Here is a 23,022-nt window from a genome sequence, read left to right on the forward strand (position 1 = left end):
CACTGCCAAGGCCACCACTAAACCATGTCCCTCAGCACCACATCTACACAACTTTTAAACACCTCCAGGGATGGTGACTCCACCATTGCCCTGGGCAACCTGTTCCAGGGCCTGACAATCATTTTGGTGAAGAAATTTTTCCTAGTACACAATCTAAACCTCCCCTGGTGCAACTTGAGGCCATTTCCTCTCATCTTATCACTTGTTACTTGAGAGAAGAGACCAGCTCCCACCTCACTCCAGCCTCCTTTCAGGTAGCTGAAGACAGCAAGAAGGTCTCCCCTCAGCCTCCTTTCTCCAGGCTGAACAAACCACAGTTCCCTTCTCTGGACATGTTCCAGCATCTCAATGTCCTTCTTGCAGTGAGGGTCCCAAAACTGAACCCAGGATTTGAGGTAGAGTGCTGAGCACAGGGGGGCAATCCCTGCCCTACTCCTGCTGGCCACACTGTTCCTGACACAGGCCAGGATGCCCTTTGCCTTCTTGGCCACCTGGGCACACTGCTGGCTCATGTTCAACCAGCTGTCCACCAGCATCCCCAGGTCCTTCTCTGCCAGACACTTTCCAGCCACTCTTCCCCAAACCTGTAGCTTTGCCCGGGGTTGTTGTGACCCCAGTGCAGGACCCAGCACTTGGCCTTGTTGAACCTGATGGAAATGGAGTCAGCCCATCAATCCAGCCTGTCCAGGTCCCTCTGCAGAGCCTCCCTGCCCACAGGCAGACCAGCACTCCTGCTCAAGTGGCTGCCAGAGCCTCTTCTGTATGCTAAGCACAGGGCAACACAGTTTGCTGTCAGTGGGACCAGTTGGGAGGCTCCTGAGGGCAATGACAGGAGAGGCTACAAACACCACAAGTGTTTGCCCCAGTTTGGGGCCAGATGGGGAAAAGCTGAGTGCAGGGGGAAGGTTTGCCGTGCTTCCCTCAGTGAGGGCAAGTGGAAGCTCTTTTTCATGACAGGGGTCAGTGTGGTTGCCATTCAAAGTACAGGGAAGCCATCATATAGGGCCCTGAGGGCACCCGTGTAAGGACACGGGGTTACAGAACCCCGTGGATCACACCCAGCACGTAGATGCCTCCAGGAGCCCTTCTTGGGCTCACCTGGGTTACTCATGCTGAGGAAGGTTTCCTTCCTGCACCTCTGTGCTCCTGCCAGAGGCACTCTGTAAGGTGAGTCACTCTGCAGTGGGGCAGCTGGTTCCTGCTTGTCTGCAAAAAAAAAACCTCTTCGAGCTTCCCAGAGAGGTCAGATTTGTGCTGTGAGCCCAGTGCAATATATGGGAATGGGTTTTGTGAAAAGAGTGGGGAAAAAAACCCCCAAACATTCCTTGGGGTAGCTCAGGGCTGCAGAAAGATCATAGAATCATAGAACCATCAAATGGTTTGGGCTAGAAAGGACCTTAAAGATCAATCCAGTTCCAACCCCCCTGCCATGAGCAGGGACACCTCCCACCAGACCAGGTTGCTCAGAGCCCCATACAACCTGGCCTTGAACACCTCCAGGGATGGGGCAGCCACAGCTTCCCTGGGCAACCTGGGCCAGGGTCTCACCACCCTCACAGTGAAGAATTTCCTCCTAATGTCTAACCTCAATCCACCCTCCAAATCCACCCAATGATCATAAAGATCTCCACAGTCAATGCAAGGCTGAAAGTGCTGGTGTTTCCCACCATTCAAAAGCTGTCATGACCTGGGAAGGAGGGAGTGTGCTCCTTGTGAGAGGGAAGCATGCTTGTTTACCTTTTGGTGGTTTATTTTTGAGGAAGTGACCACAAAGGCCCTTCTTGAGCTGTTTAGCAGCTGGGTTTTTGTTTTGTTTTGTTTTGTTTTTCCCATATTTTATTTGCTTTCAGTATTTTCCAAAATTTCAAGAAGGAGACATAACCCCACTGCCCCAAGAGCAGCATGAGCCTGGTTAGATAGTTTAACCCGTCCTCTGCTTTCCCAGGCAATCAGTGCAGGTACTTTGATGGATGAACCTACACCCCCAAACCCAAAAATCATCATTGAAGTCATCTGGAAATCATTCACATTTGGCTTCTTCAACGCAGCCAGGTTGTCACCTGCATGAACTTCCCTCCCAAAAGGGAGGGGGAGGTTTGTCTGTCTGGGAGCTACGAACCCGTTCCCGATTCACCACACGGAGTCATTTCAGCAGATGCCAAAGAGCTGCTTTCCCTGGGGGACCCGACTGCAGCTGGCAACAACTGACTTGCCTGCTGCTTCCTCCCCTCCTTGGGCAGGACTCCCACGCTCAGGTTTTTTTAGGGAATTCAGAGAGAGAGTCATTTCCTGCCCCTTGGAGATGTGCTCACCTCGCAGCCCCGACAGCGCCGAGAGCACCGACGGCTGCAGGGAATTCTGCTCAGGACATTCTGGGGGAGGTAGAGGAATCCTGAGGTGGGGAAAGGATGCTGCTCTCTGAGCGTTGTGCACTCACTTGTCTATCTGACTGAAAACAATAACAAACACCAAGAGGAAATTCTGGAAAGAATATCCCGACCTGGGCTCTTCCGGCACCTGCGAGTTGCAGTCTGGAAAACAGAGATGCAGTGGGAGTGTGTTTGTCCCAGCCTTTCAGATGAAGGGTCCCAGCTCTTCCAGCAGCCCGAGAAGCTAAGTGCAGGTTGGTGTTGTACTGCAGCTTTGGAGAAACTAGCAAAATAAATAATTAAATAAGTGACTCAGTGGACACGTGTGCTGTGCCGTGGAAGAGTCATCAGGGCTTTTGTAAAGGGAAGTCCTGTCCTATGGTCCCACTGGAGTTCTCTGAAGGTGTCAACAAGCCTTTGGATAAAGGATATCCTGTTGATATAACCAGCTTTTACTTCCTGAGAGCTGCAGACAGCATCTCTCACCAAAGGCTTTTAAGGAAAGTCAAGGCGTAAAGGGGAAGAGCTCTGGAGGAATAAAAAAGGGGGATTAAAACCTAGGAAGCAGAGGGTGGGAGCTTATGGTCAGGTCTCGTGGTAGAGGTTGATCAGCACCTGGAGACAGGTGCTGCTTGCTCAGCACACTCACATACGGGCAGGAAAGGAGTGAACAGTGGAGTGACAAGGCTTAGGGACAACACAAAACTACTCGGGGTGTGAAAGATGAGGACAGACTGTGGAGAACTGCAGGACCTCAGTGACTGGTGGGGGAAATGATGCCCAGGGGAAAAGCAGCCCTCAGCTCACCTGTGAAGTGGTGGCCTGAGCTGGCCATCACAGCCAGGAGGGAAAACTTGGGGCTATCATAGGCAGTTCCATTAAAATGTCAGCTAAGCATTCAGTAGCAGGCAATAAAGCAAATTATTGTTAGGAGTGTATGTTAAGAATTGCCAGGAAAAGGACAGAAAACAAAACAGAGAATGTTTTTAATCACAGGTATAAATCCATGGCCCTTCTATCTTGAATCCTGTGTGCAGCTCTGGTCCTCTCACTTAACAAGGAAACAGCAGAGCTAAAAAGATTCAGATGAGAATAAAAAGGATCATGTGAGTATGGAATCACTCGATACAAGGAAGAATTAAATAGATTCACCTTTTCCATCAAAGAGATGACCAGAATAAATTTATTACATCCTAAATATCATGGTGAAGGTGAAGAGACTGATTTTTCATTGCATTTCCCAATAAAAGAATAAGGAAGCATTAATGTTAAGCATTAGAGGACAAGCTCAAAGCAAACGGAAGGAAATGACTCTTCAGGCCTCTAGTTAAACTTTAGAACTTCCTGCCACAGTGTGTTGTGGGAACTAAAAGCTGGTGTGGCTTCAAAAGCATCCTTTCAAGCAGCCTCTTCAAGGAAGACAGAGAGATTGAGGGTTATTAATATACCAAGCCCACCTTCTCAGGAAGTCCCTGAACTACAATGGATTGCAAACGGGGAGTCTGCTTTGTCCAACTCTTACTCTCTTCCTGAAGCATCCACTTTGCCTGGTGTCAGAGAATGCTCCTTAAAACCAACACAAATTGCTCCTCGGGCTGCACTAAATTAGGGAACAAGCTCATGGATTGACCATTAGAACCCTCACAGTGGTTAGAGCATTGAACATTTTTCCCAGTGCATTGAAGACCTCACGGATCTGGTCTACAGAGCAGACCAAGCAGTGATGTCAGATGTTTGGGTGCTTTCTTCTTTTTATCTTATTTCCCAGAGCCTGTGCTGGCCTCGCTGTCCTTCAGCCTGTTATCTCCACATTTTCATTTCTTCTCTTACAGGAACACCAGTCATGAGCAGTTGGGGGATACTGCTGCTGTCCACTGCATAAAAAAGGTAGGGTGATCACAAAAGAGTGGAGTCTTAGTATATTATTCCAAGTGCTATATTTAACTAAATTACCCCCTCTTTTGGAATTGTTTGTTATTCCTTTGGTGACAGAGCAGCATCCTGTTTGCCTGCACACATCATTGCAGCTGCACAGCTTAGTGAAATCCTCATGGGTTTCTGGAAATAGCTTCATCCCTGAGACCTCCCCAACACTGCACTGTGCTTCTAATGGATGTAACCAGGTCCTAGGATGAACCAAAACTGCTCCTATCACAGTGTTGTTGTTCTTCAGAATGCATGAGCACAGTGTGTGTTTAGTGCAAGGGGAAAAAAAATACCCCTGAATGATCCAGCTTTATCTTTACCAAACCATCTGATGCAGACTGGGTGAATTCCAGGAGGTACATTTGCTTCCATAACCTTAGCTCCATTATGCCACACATCCCATGTGAATAATCCATTGTCAGCCACAGGAAATGTGGATCTCATTGAACTACCACAACCTGATTACAGACAATGATCCATAAGCTGGTAGTTCTGAGTAATATTAATCACTTCCCTGGGCATTTGAGTTTAGTTATATGGTTAAGTAATGAATCCAGCACTAAGAAATTTAGAGAGTATGTAAGTGTTAAGTTATGGCAAAGAGCTGTGTGTTCCAGTGACATTCCTTGTTTTCTATATTCTACAAGTATTTCTCTGCCTCATGGGAGGGACTGGGAGCTGAAACTGCTTTTTGCTCTTCAAAGAGGTGATCTTCACATTGAGGTTCTATTTTGTAAACACAGAATAGGACTGGGTCCAGCCTAAAGCAGGTTTATGGATTAAGTATTCTGGTGTTAATGATACATCATAATAATTGGGTTGCTATGGAAGATATTCAGGAATTGAACATCTGCTGCTAACAGCAGAAAGCAGAGCTGAAAAACTGGCTGGTAAAAAATGCAGATGAGCTGGACTCCTGCTGAATCCTCAGAGATGAGAAATGGATTGGACAAACTGCCAGAGCAGGTTTCAGTCTTCTGAGGCATCTACCCACTGTCCTCTCTATCAAAAAGGTTTCTGTCATCAACTCAACTCTCCTGTTTCAGTTTAAACTCATTAAGCCTGACCAGCCCCCATGGGGTATGGAGAGCAGTTTACATCCTCCCTTTCCACAGCCACCTTGCCCACTGTCATGTAGGATTCCCTGAGGAACTCTGGGCACAGGAGCCTGCCTGCTTTCTAAAATGAGAAACAAGGATGAAGATGTTGGCTGCAATGGGTGACCAGCTGATTGTCCAGCATGTTATATTGGCCCTCTCCCTGGAAGTGTTGAAGGGCAGGCTGGATGAGGCTCTGAGCAACCTGGTCTGGTGGGAGGTGTCCCTGCCCATGCAGGGGGGTTGGAACTGGATGATCTTTAAGGTCCCTTCCAACCCAAACCATTCTGTGATTCTATGACATGCAGAGCAGCACCTTGTTGCTCTTTGGTTTATGATCTAAAAATGAAAGCACAGGTTTGGCTCATCCTTAATCCAGACTACTCTCCTCACCCAAGGTGATGCTCCTCAGTGCTATCAGGATCATATTCATGCACTGGTTCACACCTGCCTCAAGAATAAAATGAGTGAAACAGCAACATTATCTGTCTGCAGTCCAAAAGAACTAAGAGGGCCATTGTACTTTTGGAAGTCGCTGACGAAGAGCTCTCTCCATCCTGACACCATCATGGCAAGTCAACATGCTGGGTGAAGTGACAGGGTATTTCATCTGGGAGGGCAGAAGGACGTCTTAGAAAGGGAGCTAATGACAGTGCCTTCTGCATGACAGACCAGCTCACATATGGAATCCATTTGGCCACAGACAGAACCACCCATCCAGCTGAGTACAATGATCCTCAGCTCTCTGGCTCTGCTCAACTCCAGCTGCTCTGCCAGGACAGATGGATTTACACATAGCACTTAATTCTTCATTACCTCCATCCAGCAGATTAAAAGAAAAACAAAGATCAAATACTAGAGACACAAGACTCTAAATTACTCCACAGACAATATAGGAGATGCTTGGATTTTCTTGGTACCTCTGTTACATGGACGTACTGAGCAGCAGTGGGAGAAAAAGGAGCCACTCTCCAGGTTATTAACTTTATTTCATACCTTCCTGTTTCAGGGCACAAAGATGCAGTCCCAGCACTGATTGATGGAAAAGCACAGGATGCCCCCGAGTCAGAATTAAGCTCTGGACCTGCATGAAGATGAACAAGAGCACAAAGAGTCAGGAAGTGCTATTCTAAGGGACCAGTCTTGGACTACCAAACATAAATTATATTGGGAAACTTCATCAGGAGAGGTCCTGGCTGAGATCTGGGTGAGGACCTTATAGATCCTTGAAATACTGTAACAGGGAAAGAATCAACAGGCAAATAAAATGCAGAAGAGCTCTGACCATGAGGACTGGGGAGTCAGCTTCATCCTTTGCCTGATGAGAGCTGAGGTTATGGATGAGGAGCTGCACTTCTGAGCCACAGCTTTTCCAGGAATTCTGTGTTGGAGGATGTTTCCCACCTGATAGCCTCAAATCCTTCATCTCTTTCAGGAACTGCCCCTGTTCCTTCTGGCACCCTGTTGAGCCTCTTTGCAGTGCTTGGGGAACAACAGTGGAAACCAGAAAGGCTGAGAAGGGTGTTTGGATTCTGCCTGGAGTTGCATTGCCCTGCATATGTAATTAGAGCACCATTCCTGGTGGACACAGGCTTCCCTGTGTTCTCAAATATAAATCACATCACCTTACTGCTCATCCAGCTCCATTTTCCTTTCCCAGCCCAGCTGCAGGATGGGGTGTGCAGCCCAGGCTCTAGGGAAAGAGGGGCACAGTCCTGGGTCTGCAGGCCTCCTGGCATTGGACAATTTGCATCTCAGGGAGAAGAATCACAGGATCATTCTGGTTGCAAAAGACCTTTATTATCATCGAGTCCAACCATAACCTAAATTGACCAACCATCACCCCAACTCTACCAAGTCCAATGCTTGAACCAGGCTCCTAAGCACCACATCCACACATCTCTTAAACACCTCCAGGGATGGAGACTCAACCACCTCCCTGGGCAGCTTGTTCCAGTGCTTAATTACCCTTTCAGTGAAGGAACTTTTTCTGATACCCAATCTAAGCCTCCCCTGGCACAACTTGAGGCCAATTCCTCCTGTTCTGTCACTTGTTACCTGGGAGAAGAGACCAACTCCCACCTCCATACAAGAAGTGCAGCACCCAAAATCATCACCTTCCTTTTGGAAGGGAGGTGGGACTCAGCCTAGCAACCTGAAACTTGGTGGCAACTGATGTGTGTGGTAAGTACATCCTCAGTGCTCACTTGGCTTATCCCTGCCTCATATTCATCCTGCCCCTTGTTTTTCTCAATGCTCTTGTGTTTAATTTTGTGGGTTTGTGCAGCTAATAATTCTTTTTTTTTCTTTTTTTTCCCCCCTATTTTGATGGTTATCACCACTGACACCAGAGTTACAGAGCAAGAAGCCCCAGTGAAGGCTGAGTGATCAGAAGGAGGTGGCACCTACACCTGGCTGGCAGAGACAGGGCCCAGACCAGACACATCTGCTCAACAATTTACCCCACACACCCACTGCTGCCCTTGCCTCAGACTGAACCTTAATGAACTGCAAACTGCAAACAAGGTTTCCAGCAGCTTATCACTTGCTTAAAGTGCTGCAGATAAAGAAAGGTTGCAAAGAGTGGCTAAAAAATACAGGAAGAGGCAGGAAAAGTGTTCCATTAAAACAAATTAAGGGCAAAGAGAGACTGGTGGTTTCTAGGATTATACTTTGATGAACAGCAGTTCCCAAAGGATGGTATCAATTACCTATTTCTAGCCTGGGCAAAAGGGTTGCTGTGTCAGCATGAAGGCACAGGCTGTTTTTCTGATGTCATCCTAACCCTCTCCTTTTCCACCCCATTCCTTCCCTCCTCTCACCAGCACAAGCATTATTTACACTCTGCTTTTCTTCCTCATCTTTAACCCTTCTCTCTTTTCTGACCTTCCCCTCCCATAACTTCCGTGTACTCTCACTCCTTGCAACCATTTTCCTCCTGGCCCTCACTTTTGGTTGTACTGCCCCTGAAATCTTTTGCCACCAGAAGATATCCAAGATGATTTTCAAGTCTTAAAGGCTGCATCACTTCAGGGAAAGTTGCCATTTGTCAATAAGGGAGAGGGCAGCAGAGTGACATGGAAGGACTGTGCTATAGGTCAACTCCAAGGCTCATATCTGGCTCTATTTCTGGTATCTTTCTCCCTCCACCTTCTCAGAGGTCCTGTCCTCTTCACTTGGCAGCCTGGCAGGTACTCCCTGCTGACACTCCCCTCTTGTATCAGAAAGAAAAATGTTCAACTTTTCCTCTACCTGCTGCCTTTAACCCCATCCCACTTCTTTCTACTCTACCACCCACCATCACCCTTCTGCTTTCTTTTCAGTTTCTTTCCTTTGCTTCTTTCTCCACACCCTCCCCACTTGGTTCTCAATGAATTTCTTAATCTAGATGGGAACTGGGCACTTGGCTGACTTCTGAGCTCAGGGCACCAAAACCCAGGAAAGCTGCAATCTGGTTTTTCTTTTTCTGCCTATTTGCAGTTCACTGCTTCCTCATATTGATTTCCTCCTCAGCTATTCACAGGGTTTGTTCTGTGAAATGATTCAACATTAGGGCTCTGTTATTTCCACCTAGTTGGAGAAGTAATCACAGAATCTTAGGGGTTGGAAAGGACCTTGAAAGATCATCCAGTCCAACCCCCCTGCCAGAGCAGGGTCACCCAGAGCACATCACACAGGAACGTGTCCAGGTGGGTTTGAATGTCTCCAGAGAAGGAGACTCCACAGCCTCTCTGGGCAGCCTGTCCCAGGGCTCTGTCACTCTCACAGTAAAGAAGGGTTTTCTGATATTCACATGGAACCTCCTATGTTCCAGTTTGCACCCACTGCCCCTTGTCCTATCACTGGGCATCACTGAACAAAGCCTGGCTCCATCCTCCTGACACTCACCCTTTACATATTTGTAAACATGGATGAGGTTGCACCTCAGTCTCCTCTTCTCCAAGCTCAAGAGACCCAGCTCCCTCAGCCTTTCCTCATCAGGGAGATGTTCCACTCCCTTCATCATCTTTGTGGCTCTGTGCTGGACTCTTTCAAGCACTTCCCTATCCTTCTTGAACTGAGGGGCCCAGAACTGGACACAATACTCCAGATGCAGCCTCACCAAGGCAGAATAGAGGGGGAGGAGAACCTCTCTTGACCTACTAACCACCCCCTTTCTAACACACCCCAGGATGCCATTGACCTTCTTGGCCACAAGGGCACATTGCTGGTCATGGTCATCCTCCTGTCCACCAGGACCCCCAGGTCCCTTTCACCTACACTGCTCTCCAGCAGGTCAGCCCCCAACCTGTACTGGTCCATGGGGTTGTTCTTCCCCAGATGCAAGACTCTACACTTGCCCTTGTTGAATTTCATCAAGTTTCTCCCTGCCCAACTCTCCAGCCGGTCCAGGTCAAATGTGGTGCTGCTTCCAAGCCCTGCATGTGGAAGGACAGGAAAGATCAGGCATGAATATTTGTCTGCAAATGAAAACTCTTCTGAATGTGAAATGTGTTCCCGATCGATGCTCTTACCTGAAAACAACTCATTTGCAGAGTTATGAAACTAAACATGAAATATAAACGCTAAAATTTCCAGTAATATTGAATATGGATTAAAATTGAAAGGAAATAATCAGGAGCAGTAATTTTTCATACCATTCCCTTAACTGTAATTGCTTCTTTCTCTACTCAGGCAACAAATCCACAGCAGAGCTGGTAGTCTCATGATTTCTAGTCCAGGGACACTTCCTCCTGTGTGTGTGAAAGAATGAATAGAAATTAAGAAAATGTGGGTTTCTTCCCTAAATGAGGTAGATATGGGCTACTGTTTGAACCTGTTTTAATCCTGAGTAGTTTATCTCATGCATAATAAGCTTAAATATGTTTCTGACATAGGGACTGGTTACTAAGGAAACAACTAGGAAGCCCATTTTGGGTTGGACAGCTCGAGAAAACAGAAAAAAACCTAACCCAAAGCTTGTGTTTCCTCCTCACGGCTGCTCAGCCTGGATGCATTTACCAGAAACACACCCGTGGGAACCTTCCCCACATCTGCTCTGACTCTGGGTTGCCTGGTCTGACAGCAAGTGTGGAGGACAGCCCAGCTTCTAGCTGTGGGGCTTTCCTGAACCTCCCTTTCCTCTCTGAATCTCTTTAAATACTTACTGCTACTGCTAAGCTGAACAGCCCATGGGCTTGAACAGCATCTTCCTGCTGGTGAAACTGGATGTTCTCACTAACCTCATTCCATTCACTTCACAGTTAAAGGGTTGCTAAGTGACTTGCCCAGGGCCAGGAGCAATGACAGCCAAGCCCCCCCAGCTATAAAACAGCCCCCTGGAGAGAACTAGTGACCAGGCCACAGTCCTGCTGGGTGCTGTAACTCTGCTGGCTTGACCAGAGAGTGATGGTGTCCACCCTGCAGAAGGACCTGGCCTCTCTATACCCTGCACCCACCACGACTGGCACAGCTTCTCAGCTGGAGCTCTGGTGGGAACACACTGCCAGCCCCATGTCCAGCTGTGCCCTGGGATGGCAGCAGAGCTGTGGGGGGTGCCCAGGCAGAGGAGCTGCTCCAATGAGCTCCAGGAGGAGATGAGTGGATTGAGAAGCATCAGGGAGTCTGAGAGAGAGATGGACTGCTGGAACATCACCCACCAACCATCCCTGGGACAGGCACATAATATGGAGGGTTCCCTATCCCCTCTTCACCCATCAGAATGTGATGAATCAAGGGGTAGAGGGCAATGGTGACAAGGTCCTGCCTGGCACAGCAGGTGCATCTCCTCTCCCTTCCCAGGTGCCCTGGCATAACAGGTATGAGGTTCCTCTGCAAGATGCTGAGGATGATGGTCCCTCCATGTCGGAAGTGTCATCAAGGTAAAGTTGGTCTCTGCCCTGTGTCAAAATCACTTCTATAAAGAAAAAAAAGATGGGGCATTGTCATAGAAGACTCTCTTCTAGCCCAGTATGTCAGCCAGCTCCACTTCTTAGGGAAGTCTCCTGCCTCCCTGGGGCCTGGGCTAGAGATGTGGTGAGAAACCCCCCCACCCTGGTACAGCCCTTGGATTATTATCCATTCTTGATTTCATGGAGGCAGTGAGGAATCACAGCAAGAAGCCCAAGGGTGATCAAGAGAGACTTCAGGGCCTTGGGATGACTCATGAAGGGATCAGGAGCACAAGCAGTAGTTCTCCTCTATCCCTCCAGATGCAGGGAATGATGAGGGAAGAAACAGGAAGACCCAGAAGATCAGTACCTGGCTTTGAGGCTGGTGTCACTGGCAGAATGTTGCATTTTTTGATGCTGGGTGCAGCAGGGCTGCTGGTGACAGAACAGGTTCCTTATCTCAGAGTGGGAAAAGGATCTTAGGAGTTAGGAGAGCTCAGGGAAAGAGCTTTGAACCAGATTTGAAGGGGGAAAGGGATACAACCAGACTTTGGCCTGTTTAGGAGATGGTTGACACGAGTCCCTTTGGAGGCAGTCCTGAAGGGCAAAGGTGTCCAGGAAGGCTGGACATTCTTCAAGCAGGAAATCTGAAAGGTGCAGGAGCAGGTTGTCCCCATGTGCTGAAGGATGAACTGGCAGGGAAGAGGGTGAACAGAGAGCTTGGGCTGGAGCTCAGGGAAAGAAAAAGAGATGATGATCTTTGGAAGAAGGGGCAGGCAGCTCAGGAGGGTGACAAAGATGCTGTGAGGCAAGGCAGGGAGAAAATTAGAAGGGCCAGAGCCCAACTAGAGCTGAATTTGGCTACTGCAGTAGAAGACAGTAAAAATGTTTATATAAGTACATTTACAACAAAAGGAGAGCTAAGGAGAATGTCCATCCTTCGTTGGATGTGGGGGGAAAACAAAGTGACAAGGGATAAGGAAAAGGCTGAGGTACTAAATGCCTTCTCCAAGAAAGACATCAAGGTGCTGGAGTGAGTACAGGGAAGAGCAACAAAGCTGGTGAAGGGTCTGAAGAACAAGTATGAGGAGCAGTTAAGGGAACTGGGATTGTTTAGCCTGGAAGAAAGGAGGCTGAGGGGAGACCTTGTCACCCTGCAGCTCTCTGAGAGGAGGTTGGAGTGAGGGGGGTGTTGGTCTCTTCTCCCAGGTAACAAATGACAGGACAAGAGGAAAGAGCCTCAAGTTGCACCAGGGGAGGTTTAGATTGGATGTTAGGAAAAAATTTCTTCCCCAAAAGGGTTGTCAGGCCCTGGCACAGGCTGCCCAGGGCAATGGTGGAGTCCCCATCCCTGGAGGGACTTAACAGACATGTAGATGTGCTGAGGGAACTTGGTTTAGTGGTGGACTTGGCAGTGTGCTATGTCTGTGGTTGGACTTGATGATCTTAAGGGTCTTTTCCAACCTAAATGATTCCCTCATGTACTCCTAGGATAACCCACAGTCTGGAAATTCAGATCCTGGCTGCATAACTTCTGTATCAGAGTCTTGTAAAACCTTGGGATTGAGGGAGAAACTTGGCCACAAAATAGCACCTTTTAGAGCAGAATAAAATAGGGTCCTGGTCTGAGAGGCACTGAGCACACATAACTGCTAATGAAATCTATAAGAGCTGCAGTTTCTCAGCTTCATGTAGCACGGAGGCCAGGCAGCTGAGGAGACAAGTGGAAAACTGGTAATGGAGCTGAGAAGAACAGTCAGCCTGGCTCCATCTCACAATGGAGGTGAAAAAATGTTTGGTAGCAAACTATGAGACAGTGGCCAGAAGTCTACTCACTGTTCCCTTTCTTCTAGAATCACAGGATGGTTTGGGTTGGAAGGGACCTTAAGGATCATCTAGTTCCAATCCCTGCATGGGCAGGGACACCTCCCACCAGACCAAGTTGCTCCAAGCCCCATCCAACCTGCCCTTGAACACTTCCAGGGAGGGACAATATCTAGGATATGTTTGAACTGCCTGAGGTCCCTCTGCTGCTTTTTCAGGGCAAAGAAGAGACACAGTGTCTGCACCCACCTGGGGGAAGGAGTAACTCAAAGCCAGGAGCAGCTGCCATATGGCACAGATGTGCATTCGAACTAAGAAAACAGCTCAAAAGGTCCAGACTGGATGTGAACTGATAAAAATTCCAGGAATCTGTCCCTCCCTGCAGTTGCTGAGTGAAATCAATGCTCCTGTCAGGGCCTCAGCAAGTGCTGCAGGGGCTGAGGCTTCTGGCACCCAAAAAACCCCTCAGACCAAGCTGCCCTGAGATGAAGTGTCCTCAGCATCCCAGTGTTTCCAGGGCAACCAGAGCTGGAATTCAGGATGAAAGTTCACCATATCAGAGCTCTTTCAGACATAACATTATTTAATGGGCTGAACTGGCATCTTTGGCAGTGGTTTCTGAGCTGTGGCTCCAGTGTGCAGAGCCAGGCTGAGCGTCAGGAAGGGCCCACCAGGCAGATGTCACACATTGCTGGGAATGAGAGGCAGCTCCTTTGCTTTCAGTGCTGCAATTGTCCCTGAGGAACACAGACATCACTGTCCTCCTGGGTGCATGGCAACGTGGTGGGATAGCTTGTTCCTCAGAAGGTTTAGCACTGGAGACATCAGGAGAGGGTGGAAACAAGCCCTGAAACCTCTTTTTCCCTGAAGGTGTAATATCAATCCCTATATTTAACAGATACTGAAGCATTTATCTCTCCCTTCTGCTTTTTTTTTTTTTGCTTTTGTTTAGCTCTCAGTGTTACAAATGTGTATGTCCCTGTTACCACACCATGACTTCTCCCTTTGGGGTTTTTTAAGTGAATTCCAGAGCTCCGTGGTTTGTAATTATGTCGAGCAAGTGCTTCTGCTGTAAAATTGTAATTTGCCATTTCTCTTTCTTTCAATGACACTTTTCACTTTCATTGCATGAAAGGGAAAACAGGCATTCTTAATCCACGTGTCCTAGACTGTTCATTATTTGATTTATCACCTTATCCTTCCCAGAGAAAAGGCTCCAGTCCTTCCTTCAGTTATTTTTTTGCTCATCTCTATTAAGAATGCTGCTTGTCCCTGAACTCCCCAGCCCTGTTAGTTATTTTTTGAACATTAACAAGCACTGAAGACAGTCTTCTGATGACAGCAATCACATCCATTGTGTAACTGAATTATATAACCCTTCATCCCAGCCTTTATATAGCCTCATCTATGTTTGCTTTTTGGATGCAGCCATGCAAAGAAGCCAGTTCTTAGCTGACCTTTCTCCAGCAATAGCCAGGGACTTCTTTTGAGTTAGACCTTGTGCTAATTTATCGTGGCACAAAGGCTCAGTGGCTTGTGACAGAACTCCCAGCTGGGCACACGTGTGCTGCACCAAGTCTTTCCACGGACAGGACTTGTCCCAAAATCTCTGGAAAAGCCTCCCATGTAAGTCCAGTCCTCACTTAGGGCCACATTCCAGTCTCAAGAGTCAGTTTGGGAAGAATTATGAAAATGCATAAAAGGGAAAATAAATACATGAGCCATGAAGGTTGCCATGGGTAGTGGGACAGGGAGCACCAGGCTGGCACGACAGGGCAGCAAAATAAAGTGGAAGTGACACAGTCAGAGACCTTGAAACATACAGCACACAATAAAACATTTCCCAAAAGACAGATTACTCAGTTAAAAAAGAAAAAAAAAGGTCCCATTTCTCAGCAGAACGAGTTGTAAATCTCTGGAAGGACAGAGGCAGCAACGTTCTGCTGAGGGGTAATAAATCTGCAGGTGATTCTTAGGGTGACTGTTCAGCAGGACAGTGCACAAAGGTCTGCAGGGCCTGCAGGGTGGCTGCAGCTGCTGCCTGTGGCATGGAGATGTAGCCTGGAGAACCATGGAATCATTGCATGGCTTGGGTTGGAAGGGATCTTAAAGATCATCCAGTTCCAACCCCCCTGCACGGGCAGGGACACCTCCCACCAGCCCAGGTTGCCCCAAGCCCCAGCCAACAGCCCCAGGTGCTTTTCCTCAGGGTTCTTCTCAATCCATTCTCTGCCCAACCTGTATTTGTGCTTGGGATTGTCCCAACCCAGGTGCAGTAAACACCAAGTCAGGCTACTGGGATTGCTTTTCCTGACTGCTGCTAGAGGCTGCTGCCTCTGCAGATGGGACCTGTGTGCTACAGATACCAGTGATGACAAGTGTGTGTGGCCTGCCAGTCCCAACAGACTGCTTGAGGGAAAATTTAAGAACTGAAGGTCCAGATGAATCATAGAATCAAAGAATGCCAGGCTGGAACAGAACTCAAGGAGCATATGGTCCAAAGATGTTCAGAGGGCTTTAGCAGCTCTGCTCTGGAGACAGGCTGGAAGAGTTGGGCTGTTCAGCCTGGAGAAGAGAAGGCTCCAGGGAGACCTGAGAGCACCTTCCAGTGCCTGAAGGGGCTCCAGGAAAGCTGGGGAGGGGATTTTCATGAGAGAATATGGTGATAGGACAAGGGGGAATGGTTTTAAACTGGAAGAGGGGAGATTGAGGTTAGACATCAGGAAGAAATTCTTCACCATGAGGGTAGGAAGGCACTGGAACAGGTTGCCCAGGGAGGTTGTGGAAGCCCCATCCCTGGAGGTGTTCAAGGCCAGGTTGGATGGGGCTTGTGCAGCCTGGTCTGGTGGGAGGTGTCCCTGCTCATGGCAGGGGGGTTGGAACCTGATGGTCTTTAAGGTCCCTTCTAGCCTTCATCATTCTATGATTCTATGACTCTAACCTTTCTAGGCACTACTATAGTTTATATGAGATTACAGTTTATATGAGATTATAGTTTATATGGGTTTGTAGCTGCTTTCATAGTGTGGTTAATTATCTGACATCATTTAAATGGCTGAGGAGCTGCAGCTGGAGGGGGAAATCAGGGAATCTCAGGCAGGCACTGAATTGTTCTTAGCAATGTTGCTGAATGTGCCCAGGGCTGGTGGAATTTCACCTGGCAGCAGGACAACCCCTTCCCTCTGCTGTAATTAAGGTGCCTGTGTGGAAATTGTTATTTTTCTAGGAAGGTGGGAATGGTGGGTCTGCTCCCTCACATTGCTATAAGACCAGTGGTGGTCTCTGTGCTCGGGGAAACTCCGACCACTTGCTTCTGAGCCCAGAGGCCATGCCAAAGAGGGAGGAGAGGACCCAATGAGCCTGGAGGGTTTCTTTACCTGAGGTATCTTGCCTTGCTTATTGGGAAGCTCTGGATATAACAGCATTTCCTTTAGCAGCTGCATTAATCCCATCCCAGCCCGTATCTCCAACACAATCTGCTCCTAAAATAGCCTGTTCCTCTGAAGTAGGAGATCTCATTTTCAAAGCATTTCCTCTGCTGGGATTCTCCCAGCTTTTACTCACAGCCCTGGTATCCAGCACTGCTGTTGGGAATGGGCAGTGATGCCCATGGAGAGGGAGGAATGGTTTTAATGCTGGAAGAGGAGAAAATTGAGGTTAGACATTAGGAAGGAATTCTTTAGTGTGAGGGTGGTGAGACACTGGCACAGGTTGCCCAGGGAAGTTGTGGAAGCCCCATCCCTGGCAGTGTTCAAGGTTGGATAGGGCTCTAAGCAACCTGGTCTGGTGGGAGGTGTCCCTGCCCATGCAGGGGGGTTGGATCTAGGTTATCTTAAAGGTCCCTTCCAACCCAAACCAGTCTGTGATTCTATGAAACCAAAGGCCCTAAAACCTCCTTATTGCAGCCAGACCTTTGCTCATCCCTTGGGTGCTGCTCCCTGAGCAAGGCTGGGACAGCTGCCCAGCACCCTTTGCTGTCCTTGCCTCCCTGTTCAGCCTCAGCAGCTGCTGATGGCACAGGAGGGGGATGAGGAATTCCTCGGGAAGCAGTGGGGCTTTCACAGCACATCAGAGCCATCTGCAGAGCAGGGGAAATCCCACCAGGGGTGAGGAGGTGACTTCCTTCCTGGGAAAATATCCTGCTGCAGCGAGAAGCTGGAGTGGGGAGAGGTAGACAAGTCTGGCACTTGTGTGCATCCTTCCGACCTCATCTGTATTTTGGGTTACCAGGCCCCCACTCCATGACCTGCAAAAGGGACATTTCCCTTCAGATTCCCTTCTGGGATGTACCTCAGAAGGTAAGAGCTTCACAGCAGGAAAGTGTTGGTGGTGATAAAAAAAATAGACTGATGCAAAAAGAATACACTTTGTCTTCTTGAAGTTTCCCTGCACTAGAGGCAGACATGGGCTTGAATTGAATTTTCCAAAGACAAGTGATTAGTGAAGGAATAATGGAAAACAACTGGGGTGTGAAGCACTCAAGAGCTCCTGGTTGCAGAGAATATCCAGCAAGTTTGGCTGTCAAAATGTAAATAGGAAACAGTCACAAAATCTTACCTGGATTTTGCAGCTAATGAAAGCACCAGCCTCTCCTGGGAGACAAGTCTTTGCTCTAATTTTAGAGCTTTTCCTTAGGTTTTCCTTAGTTGTGACCAATCCACGTGGTCAGGTGGGCCTATTTGGAAGTTTGAAAGCATCTCTGCAGTGCTACAACTCCCGGAACAGTTAAATGAGTAAGTACCCACAAAAACCACATCTCAAAGCCTGTCAGGTGTGTGTGTGTGGGGGGTGGCTCTCACATGATCTCCTGCTCTGCTGAGGGGTGGGCACAGGCAATCCCTGCTCCTACAGGAGGAGCCTGGAGGGCTTTCTGCCTGGGTGAGGAGCTGCTTGCTGTGCTTCCCTTTGCACCCTCTGGGCTGTGCACAAACTGCACTCTGACGAGCAAGCACCCTTGCGTTGTGATATATAATTTGAAATTCTTCTGTGTGAGGGTGCTGAGACACTGGAACAGGTTGCCCAGGGAAGCTGTGGCTGCCCCATCCCTGGCAGTGTTGAAGGGCAGGTTGGATGGGGCTTGGAGCAGCCTGGGCTGGTGGGAGGTGTCCCTGTGCATGGCAGGGGGGTTGGAACTAGATGATCTTTAAGGTCCCTTCCCACCCAAACCATTCTATGATTCTAGGACCTCAGTGACCTGCCCACTGTGGCTTGTTCACACTGTGTATTAAACCTGGGCCTGCTGGTCACACCAAAAACCTCTGCCCTGGGTGACAGTGCACTTTTTTAGCCAAGGGGCAAAGCCCTTAGGAAACCCCAGGGCTGGAACTTGGTGGGGTGGGGGATCATTAGGGTGTCATCCCTGGAGACATTCCAAACGCACCTGGATGTGTTCCTTTGTGACCTGCTCCAGGGGATCTTGCTCTAGCAAGGGGGGTTGGACCAGGAGATCTCCAGAGGTCCCTTCCAGTCCCAACCACTCTGTGACCTCCCAAGCAGACACAACCTCAGCTGGGCAGCAACACCTGCAGGGCAGGCTTAATATACAAGGTGGATGTACCCTGTGGAGCCTGGAACAGATGGAAGAACATGGCATTCTGAGTTCATGAGAGCAGTTCAGGCCACCTGCTACTCACAGCCACTAGCCCATGGGGGCCAGGCTCTGCCCAGCCTGGGTCAGAGGTCTCTGAAATGCTGTTAGTAAGGCTGGAAGGTGTTGAATTGTGCTGCTTTCTGCATGAAATTTGGGACCGGTACAACTGTTCTCACCTCTGTGCTGGCAACAACCAGAAGAGGCTGCAGTCTGTGGCTTCAATAACACCAAGGAGAGCTTTGATTTAAGCATCAGTGCCATCTAATGTTGTATCTTTTTATACAGGAGGGCAAGCAGGGGTCTGGACGAGGGCCAGAGACGAGTTTGCACAGGAGTTAGGCTCAGTGCTGAGCATGTGCTGCCTGCCTACAAGGCGAGATGTTGTCTGCACGTCACTGTGCCTGCCTTGTCCCCAGGGCTGGGCACAGACACAGGATGGTGCTCCTGTTGTCACACAGGAACCCTGCAGAGTAGGGAGGCAGGTTCCAGAGAGCTGGATCTGTGGCAGCAACCCTTAGCTCCTTGAAAAGCCCAACAAGGTACAGATGTGTGGGACGTAATTAGCATCACGACAATGGATGTTCTTCCACTGGGAACACAGCCAAAGGAGGTTTTCTTGCTGTCTGCACAAAGCTCTCAGCCCTTCTCTCTCTGCCCCCTCTAACAGCAGGAGAATGGAGCTAATGTCTCATCAGCTCAGGCTGGGACATATCCCAGGCATTCCCGGGCATCTAGGGATCCTGGCAATCCCAAACACAAGGACGGATGAGGTGCAGGTGGTTGCAGCATCTGGCAGCCCTGGAGGACAGAAGATCTTAACCTAAAATCTGTCAGGTCTGTGACAGGCAGGAGATGGTCTGAATACGGCTCCTAGTGGTTAAAAGCACCCACGACACGTTTCAGATGGGCTTTGCTGGAGTTTCGGAGCTCGTGGAAAACTGGATGCCTGACTCTTCACTATTGAAAGAATTGCCCATTCTTTTCTTTTCTCTTTTTTTTTTTTTAATTTGATTTTTCATCCTTGCTAGAGTGTTTGGACTTGGCTTTGGGCAGCCTGGTCTGGTGGGAGGTGACCCTGCTCATAGCAGGGAGGTTGGAACCTGATGGTCTTTAAGGTCCCTTCCGACCTTCACCATTCTATGATTCTATGATTCTATTTCTCTGTAATGAAAAGGATGACAACTGTGAGAAAAAGGATGAAAACACTAGAAAATTGAGACTGTCCTGACTCGGAGCCATCCCAGGATATTTTAGGCAAACCATTTAGCCTTTTCTTATCTGTCTCCCCATTTCTTCACTAATGTTCCTGTTGCATGTTGGCATTTCAGTCACAAAAAACCCCCTTGATCTCATTGTGACTGAAGCAATGAAAAATCTGAAATGAAAAGGTAATCCTGCCCCAAATTGCTTTTGAGATGTAAGACAAGAAACAACAAATGGATACAGTCCCTGAGGGGAATTGAAGGTAACAGTGGAGCAACACTGATTAGTGTGATTGGCACCCAGCACAGGGCAGGAGCTGCTGTCAAGGCTGAGTCTTTGGTGAGACACTGGCACAGGTTGCCCAGGCAAGCTGTGGATCACCCTTTGGAAGTGTTCAAGGGCAGGTTGGATGGGGCTTGGAGCAACCTGGTCTAGTGGGAGGTGTCCCTGCCCATGCAGGGGGTTTGGATCTAGGTGATCTTTAAGGTCCCTTCCAACCCAAACCATTCTGTGATTCTATGATTCTGTATGCTGGCAAAAAAATGTTAAGGATGGATTTGAGAAGAGCTAATGAGAGAGCTCTGTAAATATTGTTGTAAGCCCAAAGCATAAGAGAAAGCATGAAATTGATTGTTTGAACATCTAAGAGTGACTAATTAGTGTAGTAAGTATGATAGCCATGAATTCATAATGGAGGTTATGAAGGTTAATTCTTGAGCGTGTCTAAGTGTATTTGAACACCACTGAAGAGTAGAGTATTTTCAAATTAATTATTCCAGGGAGAAGACTGGGAATCATTTTCAAGAAAGAAAGGCAATGAGTGAAGAGATTGGAAGCCTCCAGGCCACAACCTGCTGATAAGAGCAGAGGAGGTCATTAACATGAAGATTGCCAAAGGGATTTTTTAGCATTTGCAGACTCTGCCATATCAGAGTGAGGTTTTATTTCCATTTGCCATGGCTAAAATACTGGTTGTGGCTGCTCTGACTCCAATACTAGTGTGTGTGTGGTGATTTCAGGGAGGAAAAGACATTTCACTGAGCATGAGAGAGCAACTTGCCTTTGTGTTAGCATAAAAAACACTGAATTACAGAGCCAGACTCACAGCCCGTGTCTTACTGCCAAAGGGTTGACCTCCCCCAGCACAAGTGAGGTAACCATAATGAGGGAAGTGTCATATCTAAACCCAACATTTCTTTTAAGCCTGTCTCAGGGCCACATAAAACTTCATTTTGAAACAGAAAATGACAGAAAAAGGACTCCAGCTTTTAATCTCAAGAGACTCCTCTGAGTCATTTCCTGACACAGCCCCTGGACCCTGAGTGCTCTTGGCCTGTCTGCAGCAAAGGCAGCTGGGAGGACCACTGTGAAACTTTGAATCATAGAATGGTTTGGGTTTGAATGGGGCTTAAAGATCTAGTTTCAACCCCCCTGCATGGGCAGGGACACCTCCCACCAGACCGGGTTGCTCCAAGCCCCATCCAACCTGCCCTTGAACACTTCCGGGGATGGGGCAGCCACAGCTTCCCTGGGCAACCTGGGCCAGTGTCTCACCACCCTCACAGGGAAGAATTTCTTCCATATATCTAACCTAAATCTCCCCTCTTCCAGTTGTAATCCATCACCCCTTGTAAAAACTTGTCCTCTCACTACAAGCCCTTGTAAAAACCCCCTCCCCAGCTTTCCTGGAGCCCCTTCAGGCACTGGAAGGTGCTCTAAGGTCTCCCTGGACCTTCCTCTTCTCCAGGCTGAACACCCCAACACTCTCAGCCTGTCTCCAGAGCAGAGCTGCTCCAGCCCTGGGATCATCTTTGTGTCCTTTATCTCTAGGGTCTCTCCAGGAGCTCCATGTCATTCTTATGGAAGGACATTCTAACTTTGTAAGAAGTTACAGTTATTCCTGACATGCAACAGCAGCTAAAATGTATTTCCTGAAATACTGATGCTCTGGTTTTGTATCCTTTTGAATTACTGCAAAGAAATATTTATTATTATTTTTTAAACTCGTGAGAGATTCTATCCTGGTTTTGAGAGTAGAATTTGAGGTTGTCAAATCAGATCTTTTTCAAGAAGCCTTTAGAAAGATCTTTCTAGTGTTATTTGTGCAAGAAGATTCAGGCCCGAGTGAATGTGACCCCTCTGTGCCCTCTTTCTGCCCAGACAGAAGCAGTCGCCTGCAGCTCGGTCCATTTTGCCCTCAAAGGATTTTTAAAATACCACTTGATGTGCTGAATGTATCTGAATGAATATTTTCTGTCATTTCCCATTAAAATACCTCCTGCCTTCTCATGACCTTCAGAGCTGGAGCTCCACAGAGCAGCGCTCTTCCTCTTTCAGACAATTGTTAAGTCTGAGCAACCTGTACCAAAAAGGAAGTTTATGACACAGGAAACACTTCCTTGTTCTTGAAGAGAGTTGGTGGGTTAGAGGACCTGAGTAGACATCAGGGGGAACTAATTTAACAAGCTCTAATTTCAGGCTAGCTCAGACATGCACTCCCTCTGTGGCTGTGAGCACATGTCTTGGGGCATTTTATAAAGTCCAAATTTTTGAAGTCCCTGTAAAACCTAAAACAGAATTATTGAGTCTCAGTGAAAATCAAACTGGCAGTTTTTCCAGAGAATTTGGAACTGGGCCTACAAAGAGTTAAGTGGCAGTTGAGAAAAAGGAGCTGGGGTTTTCACAGCTGGAAGATGCTGCACATAAAAAGGAAGATAAAAGGAATACTTCCCAGTGGGGAAAACCCTGATCTCAGTTGTAGGAAACGATTCACTCCCTGTGTGCCCTTCAGGGAAGACAGTACTTTGATTTCAGCCTGTACACATGCTGGCAAGAAACAAATACTTACTGTTTTTTCTCCTCTGCTATCAGCAGTACTAGGGAAGGGAAGTCCACAATTCATCAGCCATTTAATCTGATTTCTGTTTTTCAGAGAAAGGGTAAGTAATTATCTCCCAGGCTTCCTCAAAGGTGCCTTTGGCAGCCAAGAAGCCATGAGATCTGTACATCTCCAGTTTTATTGAATACAGCCCCAGAGAACAGGGTTTTATCCTTAGGTTTCCCTTTTAGGTATTCATTTTCTACTAACCCAAGTCAAGAAACTCAGTTGCCATGGCAGAAACTCAAGGCAGTTTCAGCTCAAA

At 48.0% G+C, this 23,022-nt stretch overlaps 1 long non-coding RNA gene across 3 annotated transcripts in view; it reads right to left on the reverse strand.

The window, feature by feature from the left end:
- Positions 1–6,329: 6,329 nt before the first annotated feature.
- The window catches only part of LOC127381769 (uncharacterized), a 31,860-nt gene continuing 15,167 nt past the window's right edge, over positions 6,330–23,022 (reverse strand). For 2 of the 3 annotated variants that reach the window (XR_007888788.1, XR_007888790.1), the window contains 4 exons: positions 18,467–18,653; positions 17,644–17,761; positions 10,030–10,125; positions 6,330–6,476 (listed from right to left, as the gene is read on the reverse strand). This is a non-coding gene — a long non-coding RNA (uncharacterized LOC127381769). Of the gene's footprint in view, positions 6,477–9,681; positions 9,811–10,029; positions 10,126–17,643; positions 17,762–18,466; positions 18,654–23,022 lie in introns of those variants that run through there. The other variant, XR_007888789.1, reaches the window with a different exon arrangement.

This window comes from Apus apus, chromosome 2, assembly GCF_020740795.1.
Source record: "Apus apus isolate bApuApu2 chromosome 2, bApuApu2.pri.cur, whole genome shotgun sequence".
Lineage (NCBI taxonomy): Eukaryota > Metazoa > Chordata > Aves > Apodiformes > Apodidae > Apus > Apus apus.